Source organism: Anser brachyrhynchus (genome assembly GCF_964034855.1).
Source record: "Anser brachyrhynchus genome assembly, chromosome: 4".
In the NCBI taxonomy this organism is placed as follows: domain Eukaryota; kingdom Metazoa; phylum Chordata; class Aves; order Anseriformes; family Anatidae; genus Anser; species Anser brachyrhynchus.
This window is the reverse complement of record NC_137698.1, coordinates 21,336,969-21,352,475: the sequence shown is the minus strand read 5'-3', so window position 1 is coordinate 21,352,475 and position 15,507 is coordinate 21,336,969. Positions and strand designations below refer to the sequence as shown.

At 51.5% G+C, this 15,507-nt stretch overlaps 1 protein-coding gene and 1 long non-coding RNA gene across 5 annotated transcripts in view; both read right to left on the bottom strand.

Annotated features, from left to right (window-relative positions):
* The window catches only part of IRF2 (interferon regulatory factor 2), a 42,220-nt gene extending 40,280 nt beyond the window's left edge, over positions 1 to 1,940 (bottom strand). Inside the window, exon 1 of one of the 4 annotated variants that reach the window (XM_080590749.1) lies at positions 1,634 to 1,940. The gene's annotated coding sequence lies outside the window, so the exon portion shown is untranslated. Of the gene's footprint in view, positions 1 to 1,603 lie in introns of all 4 variants that reach the window. The other 3 variants (XM_080590751.1, XM_080590748.1, XM_080590747.1) reach the window with 3 other exon arrangements.
* Positions 1,941 to 6,834: 4,894 nt separating this feature from the next.
* On the bottom strand, positions 6,835 to 9,019 carry LOC308194869. Its single transcript, XR_013950954.1, has 2 exons — positions 8,885 to 9,019; positions 6,835 to 8,537 (listed from the first exon to the last, which is right to left on the bottom strand). It is a non-coding gene; the product is annotated as an uncharacterized lncRNA (long non-coding RNA).
* Positions 9,020 to 15,507: the final 6,488 nt, after the last annotated feature.

Genomic DNA, 15,507 nt, shown 5'->3' with positions numbered 1-15,507 from the left:
TGAAGGCCTCCACACAACGTAGATTTGGGTCTTTACCCCCAGAACAGCTATATTTTACTTCTCAGACCTCTTATCTACCTCTCTCCATGCAGCATGGCCTGTGACGAACAGCCCTTCCCAAGAGACCGGCCTGCCACCTTCTGATAGAGACACCACACAGGGAGGTATGTCAAACGTGACGGCTGACCACCCCGACACCCGTGCCTACCAGCTGGGATCCCTGTTTTGTTTTGTTACTGTTTTGGTACCTGCCCGTGGCTGTGGCTAGCTGAAGAACTGCAGCACAAAACACAACCGCAACGAAGCACCATCACCTCAAAGGACTCTGTGCTCTCACACCAACCACACCATGTTTTTGACAGCAAAAAGGGCCCACGGCATGCAAGGGGCACATGGAGTAATTCCCCTGAGAGACATCACCAGTGTGGGACAGAGGAGGACAGAGAAGCCTCAGAAGAGGCCAGTGGCACGGAAAGATTGTGATTCAGACAGAAACCATCTGCCCCACAGATCAATTGTGCTAGTTTTATAATTATGTCACCATTTCCGTATTAGGGAGAATGTAAATTTTGGTGCCGCATTCAACTCCCTTTTTATGGTGCTAACAAGGGCATTCTGCAAAGGACATTACATGCAAATCTACCAGGGGTTAGTAACTATAAAGATGGGTATTTCATCTCAGGAAAGGGAGGTCCCAGTTTACAACTGCTCCTACGTTCAGGAGATCGCTGTCTAGAAGATCTCAGCACGGTGAGCTGAGCGGTAAATGACAGCCATTCGCCAATTGGGAGCAAAGTGCTGGGCAAGGGGATGAAATCAGTGATTCCTTCAGAGGAGCGGTGTGTATAAACACAGGAGCCTTGTGTAGGTGCTCCCTCGCTCATCAGGGCGGCAGTTAGGGGTGTGAATACTGCTGGGGAGCCGGGCTCGGCGCTGCAATCCCTCAGGGATCTCTGATCCCCGGCATCTGCCCAGACGGAGCGCGGTGCCTGGAATGTGACCCGCGCCCCCCGCGCGAACAAAACGCCCCTTCATAACTCTCCCCCGGGGACGGAGCCGCCCAGGGCCCAGCCCTCGGCCCGCTTCGGGTGCCCTCCGCGCAGGACAGCCCCTGCAAGCCCCGCACCGCGGGGCCTGACGCTCGCCCTCCGCGGCAACGTCTGCAGGCCCGAGGGCCGGGGTCGAGGCGGCGCGGCCCCGGGGCCCACCTCGGGCCGGGGCCGGGTGGCTGCGCGCTGCCGGAGGCCGCAGGGGCGGAGGCACCGCCCGCCGCGGGGCGGGGGGAGGCGGAGGCGCGGCCGCCGCTTGTGTAACGCGCGGGCCCACCGGGAGGGGCCGGGGCCGGGGCAGCGCCAGCGACCCCCGCCCGCTGCGGGCCCGGAACGCGGCCCCCGAGCCCCGCAACAAGTGCGGCCATCGGGCGTCACCCCCTCAAAAACACACAAACGGACCCCACAGCAGCGCGGCCCGTGCCCCGCCGCCGCGGCCTCCCCCCCCCCCCCCCCCTTCCTCCTCCTCCTCCTCCTCCTCCTCTTCCTCCTGCAGCGGCCTCGGTGCCCCCCCCCCCCCCCCCCCCCCCCCCCGCTGCCCCCGCACCCCGCACCCGCAGCGATCCGGGAAATAGCGGCGGTACCGGCGGCAGCGCAGCGCTGTGCGGGGATCGCCCCCGGCCCCGTCGCCGTCCCCGTCGCCGTCCCCGTCCCTTCCCGGCGCGGCTCGGTGCGATCCCTCAAGGTTACCGCCGGTTGCCAGGGGACGCGGGCTGGAAATGAAAACAGGCGCTGAATAATCGCGGGAGCAAAACTAAAAGTGCCTCCCTCCTCCTCCTCCTCCGCCCGGGCGGCGAGGAGGGCCAGATCGAAAGCAAAACAAGGAGAGGAAGCGGCGAGCAGCCGGCGCTTGGAAATCCCCCCGCCTCCTTCCCTCCCTCCCTCCCTCCCTCCCCGCCGGGCCGGGCCGGGCCGGGCCGGGGCGGCCGCGCAGGCGGCGGGGGCAGGGCTCAGCGCCGGGCCCGGAGACGGGCAGGGCACGGCACGGCTCGGCTCGGCTCGGCTCGGCTCGGCCCCACAGCCCGGCACGGCCCCGCCACCGGGCCCGGCGCGGCCGCCTCAGCGGGCCCCGCTGTCAACGCGGGCGTCCTTCGGCTTCCACAGCCCCACAGCGGGCCTCCGGGGGGCGGCCGGAGCCCTCTTGGGGTTTGCAAAGCCGCCCTCGGTCATGGTGGCTGAGGAGAGGTTGAGGGGCTGCAGGGTGTAAAACTGGCCCAGGGGAGGTCGCAGGTATCGCTGCCGGCCTTGCCATGATGAAGGGAAGGCCCCGTGAGTTAGGGACACTGGGAGATAGGAGATTTGGTCCTGCATAATTACAGTGTGCCATTACATTTCTCACATACACGTATACCTACACGTGTCCTCTACACATTTACACGCTTACCCAGGTGAACAAGTTGCACACACGTGTGGACGCATGCCGGGACACCTCAGTTTGCTCGCACCCTGCTCTCTGCTGGGGTAGCGAAAGGAGATGGAGGTGTTCCCTGGGTGCGCAGGTGCTGTGAGGACCCTCAGCCGTGGCAGCTCTGGCCACACGCAGGATCCTTCGGTGTCTGCCCTTGTGGGCAATGAGTCCTCCTCAGGATGTGATCTCTTCACACTGAAGAGAAGGCAATCACGGAAGCATTTGGGCCGTCAGGAATCCACCACCTCCCCAAAAACACCAAGGCCTCGCAGGAGGCCATGGACCACGTTGTGCATCTGTGAAGTAGGAAAGGGCAAGAGAGAGGTTTAGGGAGCAAGGTTTAGAGTGCCAGGCAGGACGGTTTTTCTGCGTCTCCTGCAGAAATACAGCAGGATGGAGAGGTCAGCACCGATGGGAAAGGCGACAGGTCCCAGGAGAGATGAGAAGAAGCTGCAAGGAAGGAAGGGTCAGAGGCACATGGCACTTCCAGGTACTTCCAGAAGAGAAGAGCCCAGACGGACTGATTTCCATGAAGCCCTCATGGGACTGCGTGGCTGGCCTTCAGATTGAGAAGGTCACAGGGGGAGTTGGAGATGGTTGGTGGTACTTTCCACCAAAGAGATGGAAAGTAGACAGGTACTGAAGAGCACTTGGGAGCGTGCATCCCCTGGCAGGGAAGTCACAAGGATTCAGTGTCTTTGGTTAAAGGACAGGATGAAAGTTGGCAAGAGCCAAACAGAGAATGGTGGAAAACTGTCAGAAAAGATAGTGCCATATAAGCAGCCTCAGGAGTGAGATGAGGGCCCAGGGTGTCTAGCTTTAAATCAGCACATTGACAGAATGGATGTGCTTGGAGAGGAGATCGGGGGGATGCTGTAATAACAAGATACACTTGTGTAGGAGGGTCAGGCTGGGCTGTGTCTGAAGGGAAGGGGGCTATACGCTCCAAAAGAAGCAGTCAGATCAGCTAAAACTAGCAACTAAAACCAAATTTTTATAAGACTTAAGGTCTCCATAGGAAAATGGAAGGAGTAAGATGATAGTACCAACTCTCTGAGACAGGTCAGGTTGGTGACCCAAAACTGCTGCAGAGCAGCTGGGAAATGTTGGGATGGAATGAGACCAGGAGCCCTTCCACCCCCCAGCAGGTATGGCAGAAATGGCAAAGAATCAGAGAACAGCAAAGGTAATTAAAAATACAGAATGACTCAGACTGACTCAACAGACCAGGACTTTTTAGGCTGTAGAAATGAGCCAATGCAAAAAAGTCAGGCGAGAGAAAATACACAGTCATGAATAGAGAAGAATGGGGATGGATTATTTGCTTTCTTTTCTAATATAAGAACTAGAGAGCATCAAGTGAAACTAGCAGGTGGCAAATTTAAAGCAAACACGAGGAGGTGGTTCTTCACACAGCAGGTAATTAAACGGTGGCACTTCCTGCTTTAAGGTGCCAAAAGTTCATAGGGAATCAAAAAAACCACCTGAGCACACTCAGAGAAGAAAAAGAAGAAAAAAAAAAGATAAATAAAAGGAAAAAAGAGGTGCTTTAAATGTAAAGACACAGCTTCTGCATCAAGCTGTCCCCTAAGCAGCAGATTGCTAGAGGCTGGAAGCCATTCTGTGGGTGCCTTGGTATGTCCTTGCAACGCTACGTGCTGTCATAGACGAGTGTCGGTCACAGCAGGGTGGATCTCTGAGCTAACTCATGTACTTCAGAGTTGTTTTTGCGGTCATAGAGTTGTGTATCAACACCATACGCAAGCAGGAGTAGCCTTACGTGTCTTGGCAGACCTGTTGGCAAATCGGGGCTCTGGAAATCTATAGCAGTTAACAAAATGCTCTCTTGAAAGCACGGGCTTTGTCTTTTAGGGACCAGAGGGAGGGCTTGCTTATATGCCACGTTACCCTGCCAACTTGCAAAAGTCTTCACAGGTTTACAGCACACGCCAGTTTGGAAGGAATAACTTAATAAGACACAGTTTTGTTCCAACCACCTTGTTCTAAGGGTTACAAAAGGCCTAATTGTGAATGCCTGCAAATTGCTCAGGAGATGGGAGTTGCCCAGTGCCGCTCACACAGCTCACTCCTTACAAAGGGAGCAGCAGCCCAGGCTGCTTTTTGCAGAGTTGTGGCTGTTGTCATTTCCAGTAATATACTTTTAATTCATTTACAGAATGAGTGAGCTATGAAAGTCTGTAGTTTAGGTACCAGCATATACTGTGGGAAGAATGCTTACAATCGTATTAATAATTTAGTCTCACACTCTCACACTCGGAGGACTACTTATTCACAAAGTGGCAACACTGTGAATGACACTAATTGTGTTTGGTCACAGAAAACACAAGTGGCTTACTGGAGAAAACAATAACCAAGCCATTTAGTAGAATTTGCAGCCCGCACTTTCCATTTCTTCCCACTGCCCTCAGCTGATCTAGATTGGGCTCATTCAAGGCATTCACAAAGACATTTCTCTCCACGTCTTCTGTGATGAGAAATTTACAGGATGTACTAGATGTTAAATCTTCTGTTGTGATTCTTTCATGATGTTGAAAGGTAATGGGAACGGACAGCTTCTGGTTTTTAAACATAGCTTTCAACAGTGACTCATTCCATGTGAAAAAAAAAAAAAGAGAGAGACTTACCATTCACAACTTTGCTGTTTCAGTAAGATCTGACACCCTTAAAATCAGAAAATTTAACCAAGAAGCATCAAAAATCCAGATCTTTTTCTCTGCAGAATTGCCAAAGTTTGCAGCTTACACTATTAATCATCTTCCTTAGGGAATCAGCTGATTCCACTAGCATCCTGCCTTTCATTCACTAAAGATTAACTGTTCTGGCCTGGCCTTCATTTCTGTGAAAAAACAACAAAAATAAAACCAACACAAAATTGAAAATGGGAATTCCTGAAGTTCCAGAAGGTAAATAAGCCTTTAAGAGGAGCTGACTATACCATCAGTTCAGTTCTTCAGATCCATTGCACCGTGACTTTCTATCACTAGCACTGAAGGTGAACAGCTGAATTTTCTCATGGATTTGGGTCCCAAGCCTATGTACTCACCCACAGCTGGCCTGCATATTTTTCTGGTATGTTAAAGTAGGAAAGCTCTGCAGCAGAAACCATGTTGGTAATTTGCAGTACAGGTGAGTGCTTAGCAAGAGAAGAAATTAGTCACAAGTCTCCCATAATTCTTGCTTTAACACATCCATGCCTTCCTGAGTGCCCACACCCATTTTTCATCTTGATGCACAGGGAAATTTCTTAGCACTTTTAATTTGTCCTGTGGAAAACATTCTGATGCTGATGTAATCTGTAATACTGATATTTTTAGATACTACATAGCAATGCCATCTTACTTATAATAAAAGAAAGCCCAACAGATTTCTGATTATAGTTAAGAATTAAAAGTATTTGTATATTATAACACAAACAATCACCCCAAGTTTAATCAAAAACAAAAAAGCTGGCTAACTGTTTAACTGTTTAACAACTTATTGTAATGCATTTATTCTCTGAAATAAGTGCTTTATTCATTGGGTGGGTATTTTTTAATTTATTTACTTGGTGTTTATACTGTCATAAATAAAAGAACTGTTTGGTCTTTGATGTTTCTGCAGTGTTTTGTGAGTATTTATGATCGTGTTAAAATTAACAGAAAATAAAGGTTCACCAGGGACAGAAGGACAGAGCTGGCAGGATGCTCCCTGGTCGATTTCGTTGCAGTCCCAGCCTCGGCATCAGAAGGGGGACAGGCCCAGCAGTGGCCATCAGGAAGTCCTTGGAAATCATCACACATCTCGGCGTGCACCTGGAGAGTCATCTGCTTTTCTTCTTGTGTTGCTCAACAACTGCATGAAAAAAGACTAACTTATCTAAGTGCCAACTGAGCACATACTCCAGCGTGTGCTTAAGTGTAAGGACATGACCAGTTCCTACTGGGCTCAGAGGGATTCCTCACATGCCTGAAGTTATGTGTGCACACAAGAACATCGGTGGGGGAAAGCCTCTCCATTCACCCTCACTGCCTTGGTTTCGCCTGGATTCCTTAACTCAACCTTTTTGTGGTCTTTCCTCTTTATTTTTTTTTTCGTGCTCCCCTGGCTGCAGGGTGGCGTGCAGCTTGCTCAGGATGCTTCCACGAGCTGGGATGTGGTCCCTTGCCTGCTCCTGGTGGGGCACAGTCATTGCCATCCGAGGGCACAGACGCATGGCCTGAGCAGCCCCCAGGCAGCTACAGCAGGAACCCGCTGACAGCAGCAGTACCGTGTGCCAGCAGCACCACCCCAACACTATTCACAGCATGGAGAGAGGTTTTTTAAGGCATTTCTGTACAAACTCATCCATGTGACGTCTTTGTCTTCAGCTAGGTTATGCTGGCGAGGAGACCTGCCCCGAGAGTCTTAACAGGGTGTCTATATTACGGAGTACTCCTCAGCTCTCATATTTTTCAGCTGTGCTCATCTTCTGATTGCTAAGAAAGTAGATGATAGGAGCATTGTTTTGTTTTTATTGGTAATAATTACAGTCATAATTACAGAAGACCATTCCAAGATGGAAAAATCTTTTGCTATTTTAGGATTGTGCAAGTATGTTTCAGGGTGACTTCAGAACAGGAATGTCTGAATTATCTAAAGAAAGTGCTCTGAGTAAGATATTTTTAATCAACACTGTAAACACACTGTCTTCTCTAGCCAGCAGCGTGTGCAGTTCTCAAAGCGTGCCAATACTGCGTAAGAGAAAGAAGAAAAAAAAAAAAAGACCAATGTGAAAATACAACTTTTCCATTGCAACACAAAGCCTCTCACACGTTCTGTAACTGAGGTGCCCTCACTGAGGTGCTGCCTTATCCAGCCGTTAGGGGATTCTGTCTGAAAGAGCCCAGAGACAAAATAATGCCCCTCAACAGGTTTCAGATAGTCGCAGGATGGCTGAGGCTGGCTGGGCCCTCTGGAGCCCCTCTGCCCAGGCAGAGCCACCTGGAGCTGCTTGCCCAGGGCCGTGTCCAGGTGGCTTTGGAAGATCTCCAAGGAGGGAGACCCCACAACTTGGGCAACCTGTGTCCGTGCTCCATCACCTGCGCAGCACAGAAGTGCTGCCTGGTGTTTAGACAGAAGCTCACGTTCCAGTTTGTGCCCAGTTTTGTTCCTTTAACAGGAGGGAAGGGAGAAAGCAGTGAGTTTGCTAATACCGGTATTGTGAGGCATTTTTACTCACTCGTGTCTCTTGGCTCATAGAGCAAATTCTAGGGAGGAAAGCAGTTCTTTAAAAACAGGTACAGCATCTTGACATTTCAGGGCTGAAGCAGAGCTTGGCAGGGAAAGCATGGACTGGAGCCAGGCTGCTTCAGTAGATCGTACCTGAAACTAGTCCCGCTCACCCCATCTGTAGTAGCACATTTCACCCAAGTGGAAGCTTTTGTGGCATTTTTCCCAGTGAAACCGAGGCAGAATAAAAAGATAAGTGATGCATTGTCTGTTGGTTTGACAAAGCAGAACAAATTCTTTTCTTCCAGAAGATGATGAGATATTAAGAGCTTTGCTTCGTATCATGTGTAAACACAGGCTTTGATTTAATGGATTCAAAACTTATTTGTTATTAAAATCAGGCCAATTCTCCTCGTTGATGGGGAAGAGATTTTTTTTTTTCTCTTTTCACTTTCTGCTTGTAGTGGATTTTTATATATAAGGAAGTCTTTCCCGGGGCATGCATCACAGGCGTATTCCCTCACCAGCCTCACAGAGTGGCAGCATCTGTCACCCCACCAGCTCCTACCCCACCAGCACAGAGAGAAGAATTTCAAGTCTTTTTGGCCCATTTCTGGCCTCTGTCTGGTACAAGCGGGTGCCCAGGCTGTGTTAGAGGAGAAAGGGTGACAGAAGGGTGCAACGTGAAGCAGCATCCCAGGCATCCCAGCTCAGGCTGCCTCCTGATGGCAAACCAGGCAGTGCTCCGTGCCCGCAGCAGCCTCTGAGGCCACACGTCTGTGGGGCTACTTAAATGCAGCCCGAGCCTTTCCTCCTTGGTGCGGTCCCCATCTCACACGGCAACACAGACTGGGTGATGGCCGAATGTGACCCTTAAAAAAAAAAAAAAAAAAAGGATCCAATTATAAACATTTAATTTTAGGCTCTTCTACCTGAAGTAAAAATGGCCACTGAAAGTTACAAGGCCATTTCCAAGTGAGAACCCTCTTTGAAGCTTTGGCTTTTTTGTCTTTTCTAGTCAGTGTTTAGTGATTAATGGGAGAGTAGTGAGGGCTCGTATAAGGAGCCCTGCCTGCTGACTGCCTGCGCATCTCCAAAGCAGCAAGGCTGACCTCAGGAGAGCCTCCACATCCTGCACTGCCCGTCTTCCCCAGGCACAGGCAGCTGCAACAACTCCTGCATGCGCTGCGATAGCTGAAGCTGAGCTCCCCTACTGCACCTTTGTTGCTAGCCTGCAGAGTCCAGTAAGATCATCTTCTGAAATGCAGCAGCTGGCTCTGGTGAGCTGTTTCTGGAGTGCAGATCGCTGGTGACTCATCTCTCCTGAAGCCCATCGTGCTGCACTTCTCCTTTGACAAGTCATTTCTGTCGCTCTGACCGTTGCCCTGTTCTCAGGTTTGCTAAGCCAGCACAGCCAAGGAGAGACTCCTTCAGAGGAGGGATACAAGGGGCGAGCAGAAAACCAGTGTCAGAGGACGAACGAGACCCAACGCCAACTTCAAACCACCTGTTCCCAGAATTTGCCATCACCGATGGGGTGGGCTTACGGGGAAAGCACCCTGGGGAAGGCGGCACTGAGTCAGCTGGCGAGGTGCTGAACCCCTGTTGGTGTGCGAGAGGTCTCAGCCCCCCACGTAGGGCTGCTTTATCACTGGAAGAGAGAGAGAGGTTGTTGGAGGAGACGGAGGAGGGAAACTGTTGGCTATTAATAGCAAATATGAGTGGGAGCTTTGTTTTGAATGGGCTTATTTAATTAGTGTCGTGCAGCGCAGAAGTAAGGCTCGCGGTGCACTTCACCTGCTGAGGAGTCTCGTCTTGTTCTGTTTTACAGTGCCTGGCATAAATGTGCCCTGCTTTTTCAGGACCCCTGCTCTTGTGCAGTGCTGCAAATAGTGATATTGCTCTACACCGTGGTTCTCCAGTGTCACGTTATATTTGTCGTTGTGTTTTCAGTACCTCAGAGAAACAAACAACAGCAACCAGAAAGCAGCTACTTAGGTCACACAGAGCTAGGAGACAGCAAACCAGGCTTGTTTCCTTAGCTCTGTAAGACGTGGCACAGCAGCTGGACCAGTGAACCCAGCTAGACATCACTAGCACATTAAAATAGTGGGATTATTTTTTGGGGAAAAAAAAAAAAAAGCTCAGATGCTTGTGGTTATTATTTGCCTATTTGCACCTTGCTTTAAATAATTGCATGCGGGGTGGGAAATCCTCCTTTTAATGAAAGAAGAAAGGAGTACTCCGCAAGTATGCATGTTATGGCACTGATAAGCAACAACTGGCCCCGAAGGTAAGTTTTAGTAGGCAGATATCAGAAGCAAAGGCAAGGGCGGACAGCTGCCAGTTCAAGACAGAGCTCCTCCTCTCCCATTAAGGTAGCTTTATGGGAATGCTGAGTCACCTGTTCCCTGCATAAAAGAGCTGGAGGAAAAGTAATTATGTATAATTTTCTTACATTTCTTCTGCTCCCACACCACCATTTCGCTTTGGGAGCGAGTCTGGCTGCAGAGTCAAGAGTTCTCTTTGTTGGAAAGCATTATAGCATTGTACCTTGGGCTAGATATGTAAAAGCCTGATAAGCAGGTGGTAATAATTCCCAGTCAGCTTCAAAGAAACGGTAATGTGTCATTTCTTGGCGAGCAAACATTTAGCGCACATAAAACAGTCATAAATAGTTTGTGGAATACTTGCAAATAACATTTACACCAAAGCTATTAGCAGCTGTGGCGGTGAGGCTCCTGCAAGCTTCCTCTTCTCTTTCCAATCTGTATTTAAGGTTTTTATGAAGCTGTCCCTGCTCTCTCCCCAACCTGGGGTGTCCTGTCCATGAAGGCAAGCTCTCCAGCTGCCCTGCCAGCCCCCCATTGGCACTCTCAGGCACTGAAGCAGAAATCCACGGCCGGTTGTGGTGATTTTTAGCACCCGTCCCTCTCAGCAGCAACATCATCACTGCTCCAAGCTGCTCCAAAAGCATCTCCGTAAAGCCCATGTTCACGGCCGGCGTCCCCAGGCATCCCAGGATGGTGGTGACACGGAGCATCCCACCCTGTCCAGCTGCGCCACTGCTCCCCATGTCCCTGGGCCAAAGCCACATGCTGCTGTGTGCCACGGATTCAGACACAAAGGGCACGGAGGGTAGCTCTGAGAAGAGCTCCATTGCCTGGCCTACCACCCCATCCCTTCACTCGCACACTCTAGCTTCACCGTAGCTCTCCTGCCCCTTGACCTACCAGCACAGCTATCAACCAAAGAGAAGATCAAGGTGGCCTGTTATGTTTTGTTTTTTCCCCAAAGTCACAGACTTTGCATTGTGTTAGTCACGATGAACTGAGGACGTGACAAAGGCGAAAAAAGGCAGGTTGCTCAGAGGTGCCCCTCTTCTCTGCTTTATTGGTGGTGCTGGTGAAAGGCATCACGCCACCCTGCGAGCCCTGCGCGGAGCACTTGTCCTTCTTCTCTGGCTTCCCACCAGCCCTCGGATGCTGCTGCTCATGTGCAAGGCTGCTGTTTGTTTTGCTGGCTTGAGGGAAAGGCCCAGAGGACAAAAGCCACAGAACTTGGAGGGCTTCCTGCGTGTCCATCATCACTGGGCTCCTTTTAGCCTGGGACCATCTCCCTTGCTCTGTTTATTGCAAACAGCCACACGAACCATGGCAACACCAGAAATAGGCGAGCATCTTCATCCCTCTACCCTTTCCCCACCTCTGCAAACCTGATCCAACTCTTTTCCTCTCTATTTTGGATATTTTCCCTGCCTCACCAGCAGCGCGGAGGAGCTCTGTCGGTCTCTAATCACGTTAGCTCCGAGTTGCAGTTTTTCCATTTTCCTGCTAACACCCCCGAGGGATGCCAGCAGGCCCGTTGTGCCGGTGCTGCTCCGGCCCTGCCCTTGCCTTTCATCTGTGCCTCAAAGGCTTCAAGTGAAAGCAGCCTGGAAATGGGCGGCACCTGCGATCGAGTCTGCTTACGTCTGCCATCGGTGTTTGGAGTGCTCTGCAAGGCTTTGCAGGGTGGCCAAACAAACGATCCTCTGTTTCAGGAAGGAGGTATATGGCGAACTCCGCTGCAGATATGCTGTCTTTTCAGTCATGCACGGATTGAGACACAGCCAGCACAATAAGCCTGGAACAGCAGAAACTTGCCTCTTCGCTTTTACACTTTTCCAAATCCCATCCTGGGGTTCCAGAGGTCTGTGCCGTTTTGCTCCCGTCTGTTGCAGCGCCCTTGCACACAGATAGGTCGCTGTTCCATGCCAGTGTCTGCACTCGCGTCCACATTAGGATCTACTTTCCCTATTTAAGCTCGATGACACAATGGTTTTATTCCTCTACTGCCATGATTCAGCTGCAGGCCTGATTATAAGTGATTTGGCTTATAATAGGCGGGGGGCAGCTCCTGCACCGAGGGGATGCTGTGGCACCAGCCCAGCCGGGGAGCATGCAGAGCCCCGAGCAAGCTCTGCTCAGAGCTTACCCCTCACCACACGTGGCATGAAAGGAACATAAACAGGAAGCACAAAGCCACAGGAAATTAGACTACTGAAGTTTCACTGTTCATAGAAGCATTATTTTTAATATTTCTATTGCCATGTCTCGTGTCAGGAGAGAGCGTTCGACTTCTCACTCTGCTCAGGCCTTGGGAAAGAAAAAATTAGTCCCTTCAGGTGACGGGTTGTTTTCCAGCCTGATTCTCACAGTGTTATAATGTGGTAACCCCAATCCCTATCTATTCACATCAGGGGCGCTGAGATCCAGCCCCAGGCACAGCTCCAAGCACAGTGTTGGAGCGCTGGCTCCGTGGCAATATTCGAGCCAATTTCTTCAGAGCTGTGTGTCTGTGAAAGTTGCTGTTGTCACTGCTGTTGTGCATGCTCAGGGGGCAGCAGTAAGGCATGCTTCACCTGCATTTCAGTCATCAGGACAAGGCTAATTACTGCTATTTCGTTTTGAAGTAAGGGGGAGAAAATATGAGCTTTGTGGCATTTCCCAGAGCACTCATTTTAATCCTTCATAACTTTTTTTCTCCTCTCAGCAAAATTCCAGCATCTATATATTACGTAGATGAGCAGTTTTCCCCCAAATCCTCAGGCTTTACATGGTAAACGAGCCACTTATCTCCTCCTGCTGTTCTTGCACACTTCATCTCCAGGACTCCTTCATCCACAAACACAAATTCGGCTCCATCCCTTACCCTGCTAACTGACGGACCCACTGTCTGTTCCAGACGTAATTCTCCTGCCATGCTGAAAACCAGGCGGTCTCCCCGATGATTCCTCTTGTCAGCAAAAAGATTAATGTATATTATATATGATTCCTTGTCTTCCTTCTCCCTGGAGATTCCTCTGTGCCTGCTCTATGACCACTCTGACCATTTGGCACCCAGCTTCACCGTTCTCTTCTGAATATGGTTTTCTGACTCAGGATGCCTTTCTTGGTTTTTGAGGTCTTTCCTGGTGCCTGTTGCCCAGCAAAACCATCTCTGCTCCTCTGCTTTACTCCCAGCTGCCACTCACACTTGGAAGATGCTCTGAAGATGCATCTTGCACAGCGCCTGGCTACCTTAAATTTCTCCTTAAAACTCTCCGTTGTAACCGCAGAAAACCCCATGGCAGATTGCTGCCTCTTACACTGCCCGGCACCATCTCCTCGATCCCTTTTCCTTTCTCTCTGGACCCACATGGCTTGAAGCCTGTGAGGCTGCAACGTGGGAAGGTTTGGGGCTTCCCAGGAGGCATTAGCTTTCCCCCTCGCACCGGGGCAGCACAGGTCTGGCAGCACCTCCTGCCCAAACTCACAGTCAGCCCTTCCCAGAGCCTTGCTGTGCCTGTCCCACATGCTGCCACAGCTGTGGCTGTGCCCTGACCTGCTCCATCACCCACCTCTTGCACTTCTCCTTCCCCTCCACCTTTTCCCTGCCTTTCTCCCAAGCCCCATTGCACACCGCCAGTGGGACACAAACCAGCACTGACAGTTTACCTGGAGGTTTTTACTTCTGCTATTTAGGGCATTCCCCTGGTTTTACGGTTTTGCTTCTTTTTCCTTGCAGGTTTGTGTGTCTTGGCTCTGAGCTCAGCCCACCCCGTGCCTGCAGGACGGTCACCACCCTGAAGGCTTGGAGCGACCGTCCTCCCCCCTCCTTAATTTTCCCTGCTCCCTGGCCCCTTCCCCCTTGTCCCACACCCCCTGTTTTGTAAGCCAGGCTGCTTCCTCCTTCCCCCCCTCCCGGGGAGCATTTTCTGAGCATTTTTTTAGCCACTTCCCCTTTTCAGGCTTGACGTGCACCTGGAGATTAACGAGCACGCAGCATCCTGGGCACACACTGGAGTAACCCCCTGCCTCCAACTGCCTGCCGCAGCACATTTTAATCTCATCAACAACTGCACAAACTATTTATAATCAGCTCTCTGATTACATTCCTAAGGTCAGCATCCAGCCCGAAAGACTCGGAGTGGCCCATATGCTGCTGCAGAGCCCCCTGTCCCCCGGGGAGAGCTCGCAGAGCTGCTGCAAGGCGTCCGGCCTCTGGAGCCCCAGGTGCCACTTCTCCCTCGGTGTCCCCCCTCTCGCTGCCCCAGCTCGTCCCGCTGCATCTCCCCTGGCGGCTCTACGCCGTGGAAAGAGGAGGTACCTTCGGGGAAAGCTGATTAAAAATACCCATGCTGGCATGCCCAGCAGGTCAAGCCTGCGCTACGGTCTGCACACCATACACCCCAGCAAGGGGTGTTTATATGCTGGCCCCGAGGGGAGCGTGGGCAGCCTGGGAGCAGAGCCCGCAGCCGCCCTCACAGCTCCCTGCTTGTCTTTTTTAGCCAGTTCCAGCACGACCCCAAACGTTGCTGCTTTTCAGTGAGATTGGGAACTGAGGCCCTCAAAGGTATCTCTCATGGCAAGCAACAATTTCATGTGGGCTGCAGAAAAGACCGTCCTTGTCCCTTTGGCCACCCTCCTCCTCGCCACCCCTGCAGCAAGTACAGCTGGGCTGCCCCTGCCACTCACCCTAACCCTGCAGAAACCAAGCCCAGCACAACAAATGAAGCCATACCACTTCAGCTGGCCTTAACAAGCAGGTTGCCATCAGGTGAGGGCTGTGGGGTTCAGGCAGTCCCCTGTGGAGGTGGTGGCTCCTGGGATGTGGGTGAGGCAGAGCATCGGTCCCAAAGCTGATCCAGCCAGCTGAGCTCATGAATCGTCTCCCTGTGGTGTCTGGGCACCTTTTGGGCTTGGCTTTAGAAACCCATGGTCCTTTGGAGAAGTGCAACAGCTGCCTCTTAGAGCTGGTCTACAGCTGGACTAGAAAGCCCCAGTACAGCAGGGTGCCAGTCAGAGAGGGGTTATACATCACATACAGCCCTCAGGAGGACAGCAGGCATAAAATACAGTGAGAAGTGAAAGCAGGGGGAGTCTGGTTTTCATTTTGCAGCTGGATGCTTTCCCTCAGTAGCACCAGGAAAGGAAGGTACAGGACCCCTGAGAGCAGCCCAGTGCTGCCAGAGACTCGGTGAAGCTGGTGCCTTCCCTTACTGCTTCTCTGGTCTTCCACACATCTCAGGAGACATTTTTCATCATAATAGTGTCATGTAATCTTATACATACCCTATGGCAGGCAGGTAAAGGCTAGCCAAGAATTAGGGACCTCAGGTGAACGTATGTCTGCATTAAATGTCAGGCCTGAGGCGTGAAGAGGCCGCAGCTCACCTGGGGTTGTTGATTGCCTTCTGAGGACTTTGTATTAATAAAGGGCACGGAGAGGGCTGCACACGTGGGGCCACTAGCCTCACCTGCAGTCTGGACAATAGGGCCAGGAGAACCACCGTGCTGAGCACAGGAACCAGCCAGGGAG